Source organism: Borostomias antarcticus (assembly GCF_949987555.1).
Source record: "Borostomias antarcticus genome assembly, chromosome: 3".
Lineage (NCBI taxonomy): Eukaryota > Metazoa > Chordata > Actinopteri > Stomiiformes > Stomiidae > Borostomias > Borostomias antarcticus.
Genome location: NC_140236.1, coordinates 3,673,607 through 3,679,613, shown reverse-complemented (window position 1 = coordinate 3,679,613; position 6,007 = coordinate 3,673,607).

Sequence of the window (6,007 nt, the reverse complement as noted above, 5' to 3'; positions counted from 1 at the left end):
AGTCGATCTATATTTAGAATAGCGGAGTCAAAAGAGGGTGGGGTTGTCTATGTTAAATAACACCTAGATGCACGTCAACTGGCAGCCTCCTCTGTTCCCAAGAACTTTGAATATATTGTTTTAGATATTGGTCTGGGTCACCTCAGAGTTTTTGGCATTTACCATCCTTCATCTACAACTAATTTGGCCCTGGAGGAAATTAGCAAACTGATATATTTAAGTTCCTCATCTGAAATAATTGCTTTAGGTGACCTGAACTTGAAATGGTCATCTGTGAATTCTTATAGGTTCAAAGAATTGTGTCTAGAATTAAATCTTACTCAGTTGATCTCTTTCCCCACTCGACCGAATGCTGGTCTTCTGCAGAATTGACGGACAGCCCTTCAAGTCAGAGATTTGGTTTGGTCTAAAGCCAGACATACCAACCGTCCATCAGACTGGTTGCACTTAAGTCAACTGCGGAATAGATGCACATGCATGATTAGAAAAGCTATTTCTGATTATTATCTGGCCTTTCTTACAAGTTCCAGAGAAAATGCAGCTAGCTTCTGGAGAACTATGAAATCTCTTAAACTCAGGCCTACTTCCTCTCTCCCACCGCAGATCTGTAGCGATAAGTTTCAGATTCTAAACAAGGAAACGGATATGTCCTGTGCCATGTTTTTAACCACCACTTTCGATCCTCCCCAGATAGCAAGCGGATCTGGGCCATATATGGGCCAGAACTAAGCCACAAGGGCCAGATCTGGCCTGCATATGGCCCAGATCCGCTTGCTATCTGGGTCTGGCCACCTTTTTGATAGAAGGCCTGCTAGTGCATCTTCTGCGGACCGTATCTCTGGTCTAGTGGCTGGGAGCTCGGCCGATGTGTGCGGTAGCCTCACACTTAGACCAGTAAGCCACATTGAAGTTTATAATGCTCTCTCACAATTAAGCACTAAGAAATCTAAGGGTGAGGATGATCTTGATGCTTATCTTCTCCGCCTTAGGGCACATGTGATCCATCCCCACTCGTCCACTTGTTCAATCTGACGGTTGTCTCTGGTAAAATCTCTACTGTATGGAAAGCTGCACAGGTTATACTGCTGCTTAAAGGTGGTTATCCTACTGAGCTAGATAACTACCACCCAATTTCAAAGCTATGTTGTCTAGTCAAGATTCTCAAATCCTTAGTTAATTCTCAGTTACGGGCTTTCTTGGAGGCATTCAATATACTTCAACCTCAACAATCAGGGTTCAGACACAACATTTGTGGTGAACGATATAGTCCGCACTCTTGATAACCGCCAGCACTACGCTGCACTTTTAATTGACCTGTCTAAGGCGTTTGATATGGTAGATCACAGAATTTTATTAAACATACTATCCTCCATAGGTCTAGACAAGCTATCGGTTAATTAGTTCTCAAACTATCTTACTGGGAGGACTCAGGCTGTTCTGTGTCCCACAAGGGTCCATCTTGTGTCCATATATTTACAACATTGTGCCCCTCTTCCCACACTGTTCTGTCCATTATTATGCTGACCACACAGTCCTACAGTACAGGACCTACTCTTAGAATGGCCACTGCAAATCTGCAGTCTGCTTTTGATGCTATCCAGCTGTCGCTTATTGGCTGTAAGCTTGTCCTAAATTCCGACAAGACAAAATGTATGTTGTTTTCAAGGTCTCGTGGGACTGTTGCCAGTACAAGTATTCACACTCTACAGGGGATGCAAATAGAAATTGTTGACTGGCTGAATAGCAGGCTATCATTCCAGACCCATGTGGAACACTTCACCAAGAAGCTAAGGGGAAAGATAGGATTCCTTTTCAGAAATAAATCCTGTTTTTCTGCTTCTCAACAATATTATATGTCTTTGACGATGGTGATGTTCTGTATATCCATGCCTCACCTACTTCTCTAAAGACCCGGTGGGGATGACTTTATGGGACTATACCCCAAACCTCCGCATGTTCATCCTCTCACTCCAACCTTTACCCCTTGCCTTATAGATCAGATCCTGTCCCAACCCCAACTCTTATTCTAACCCCAACCCACACTAGGGACTGGAAAATCAAAATCAACCAAAATCAACTCACTGATCTCCACTGCACAAGTAGAGTAGTGGTCAGAGCATTGGATTCCCACCCGGGAGACCGGGGTTCAAGAACCAGTGGGGATGACTTTATGGGACTATACCCCAAACCTCCACACGTTCATTCTTTCACTCGAACCTTTTTATCCCTTACCTTAATTCCACAAGTAGAGTAGTGGTCAGAGCATTGGACCCATGTGGGACATTCTCAGAGATTACCGTCTATGCTGAGCGAAACTCCTCTAGTCTATATGTAGCTGAACAAATGCTGTTGTTTACGTTTTGGAACTGATGTGTCCAGGCGACAATATCTATCTTAATTTATCAGACAGTTTCATGTCATTTCAATTCACAGCTATTTCAGTGGCATGACTAGCTTCCGTCCTACCAGTCCTGAACAGAAACAAGCCAGCCACACACATAAGCCAGGCTTGGCCTGGCCTGGTTTATTGTAATCAGGGCGGCATTGAAAAAGAGAGCTCAATTGTCTAGCCTGAATAAATGAAGGTTTGAATTCAATGAGTATGAACATTGGTGAAATAGAGGTGTAGCTGGGATGTAAATATGGTATAAACACTGATGAAATAGAAGTGTAGGTATGTAAATATGCGTATGGACATAGATTTCACTATGAAACAAACATTTCTGTGGAAATTAAATTCAGTGAAAAAAGGGAAAAGTTGTACCTTTTGTAAACCTGTGTGGATGTACAGTAGCTGTATCAGTCTATATTAAATGAGTAACGTGTATAGTATTTGTGCAGATTTAATTGTGTATTTTCATGAAGATAAAATAAAAAGAGTGAGATCGTAATACTGGGATTTCCTGATGATTTATTATTTAGTAAGACAAAGCAAGGCCAGTTTATTTGTACAGCACATTTCAGCAACAAGGCAATTCAAAGCGCTTTACATCAGACATTAACAGCATCAAGACAAAGTGCAAGAAACACAAAAGATCATATAGCCTAAAACAAAATTAAAAAAAAGGACATTTAAAACAAAATGCAGTAAAAATAAAACACAGGAATAAAAGTTACAGTGCAGTGTATGAATTAATAATTATTTGATTTAATAAAAAGCAGCGGCAAAAAGAAGTCTTCAGGTCTTGATTTAAAAGAACTGAGAGTTGCAGCAGACCTGCAGTTTTCTGGAAGTTTGTTCCAGATATGAGGAGCATAAAAACTGAACGCTGCTTTTCCATGTTGTTTTAACTCTGGGGACAGAAAGCAGGCCTGTGCCAGACGACCTGAGAGGTCTGGATGGTTCATAATGTAGCAGCAGATCAGAAATATATTTTGGCCCTAAACCATTCAGTGCTTTATAAACCAACAGCAGTATTTTAAAGTCAATTCTTTGAAAGACAGGAAGCCAGTTAAAGACCTCAGAAATGGAGTGATGTGACTTGAGCAGCAGCATTCTGAATCTGGCTCCATTACATGCTGAGTCAGTCCATAGTTATCAAGGACACAAAACAGTTCTTTAGCCCCTATATCCTGAGGGTTGTCAACATCACCAACAAGAACCACACGGTCAAAGTCAATACAGATAATAGGCAGCAGGTCAGCAAAGTCATCAAACTCAACATGAAAAAGTGAGTGCATGACACAGACAGCTAACAGTGCAGCACAGGTTGTGCAATCGACTTGACAGCTCAGGAGCTGGGTGGTTCCATAAGATAATCAATGGTGTGTCCCCTCTTGACATTCCATACTCTTTGCCTTATCAGGTTGAACTAGCCTGGGGCATATTTGCTTTGCAGTTGTGGTTTCCGGTCTACGCGGATACTGTCCAAAAACAGGCATACCCGTAAACCTACGCTGCGATGCGACAAGAACTTCTCCTGGAATGGCTACTTCGTTTGGTATGTCCGTGTTTTATTCTAATTCGTAGCGACTGGCGAGACTAGGCTGCTCGATTCGGCATTTGTGTGACAGAATACCAACGGGCTCTAGACCGGAAACAGAGTGAATAGAAACCAGCCTCTCCCCCGAGGAGAGCCTGGTGACGCCAGGATAGGTTGAACTGTATCAGCGTCCGATTCTAGTCATCATGAACCGCAGTGGTCTGGGTCTCAGGACCTGTTTACTTGCTTAATGCTGCTTACATTAGTTTTATAATATGTATTGTCCCCCACCCTATGAAATCGGAGGAGATCTTTTAAAAGGGCGTTCGTCCGTCCGTTCTATGAGATGTATCAGAGTGCTAGCCACTGTTCATTTTTTCAATACATGGGCTACTAGCAGTGCTAACCGCCGTTCATTTCCCCATTGCCATTCAATACATAGGGTATTGCTTTGTATACATAATCATGTAGCCTACTTTGTGTTTCAGTACCAGTATAGTTCTATTCAGGGGTCCTTATACTTCCCCACACACTGTACTCACAAAACTCTATTAGCATATTGCACAACTCCAGTACTTCCTGAAATTAGTCATGCTTCTCTATTTCCTGTCCTACACTATTGGATGAAGTGATTAATCAGGTGTGCCTGACTGCAGCACAATGATCAGGCACACCTGAATAATCATTTCATCCAATAGTGTGAGACAGGAAATAGAGAAGCATGTCTAATTTCAGGAAGTACTGGAGTTGTGCATATAGTGAATTGAGTAATTTGCAGTGTGCCTTTCTTTTTATTGGTTATATTATATTTTGTATTTAAAGAGTTCGTTTTGATAAATCATTTTTTTCCATCAAATATCAATCAAAAGGATACCAATATGTGATTGAAAAAATAATTTATCAAAACCTATGAACTCTTCATTTGCACTGTATTTTTACTGTTTTTTGTATTGCACTGTCATGTCTTTGCACTGTCCTGGACCATGTCTTGTGTCGTCTTCATCAATGTATTCCATTACCCTGGTCCAATTCCTAGTATGTGTAAACCATGTTGGCTACCTGGCGAAATAAACTTCTTAAAAAATCTTAAATTTTGAAATCCAGAGTTTTAAGAGCTTCCTTGCTTATTGCACAATGTAATTCACATGCAATGCAACTGTCAGACCATAATGCCCTACTTCATTGAACCATATACAATTCAACATTACATGTACATATAACATACAGTAACATGCACAGATACATATAACATACTATGCACATGTACATATACTATGCACATAATATGAATATGACTATAACACATTTCACATATTCATTCAGAAAAGGTCACATTTCCACTCCTTCATTGACACAAAGGCACATGCATCATGGATGGGGGACATGTTTACTGTGCACTGTTATTGCCAATGGGGTTAACAAGAATTACTTTTATTTTCTTCAAATCTAGCTATAGCAAAACTGAAACATCAGCACATTACAACACTATTGTCATAACCACAACCATAATACTCCGCTCCGCTGAGAGGGTGATCGGTTGTAGACTGCTACCCCTCCAGGACCTGCACGCCTCCAGGACCCTAACATGGGCCAATAAGATCGTGGCCAACCCCTCCCATCCCGGTCATGGTCTCTTTGACCCACTCCCCTCTGGCAGGAGACTGCGAGCCACTGGGACCAGATCCTCACGCCACAAAAACAGTTTCTTTCCCACGGCCATCAGACTCATTAACAAGGCTTGTGTCCCCCCATGAACCCCCCCCCCACCACACACACACACACACACACACACACACACTGACTATACCCCCTGCACAACTTGCACACGACCTTGGATTGTTCCGTATACCTCAACAGCACACACATTGCACATAACACTACTCAAAAAAAAAGGTCACTAGATGGCCAATGTAGATATCACTAGTTCATAATACTTAATTTCTAGAGAGAAGATTGATTTCAAGAGATTGCAATCATCTTGTCAAGTGTCTGCCATCTGCAGAAGGCAAGTTGTAGCTCATATTCGAACTTGTATATCATATTTGCAAGTTCCAGAGGAGCCATAGCATAAAAAATTGAACTTT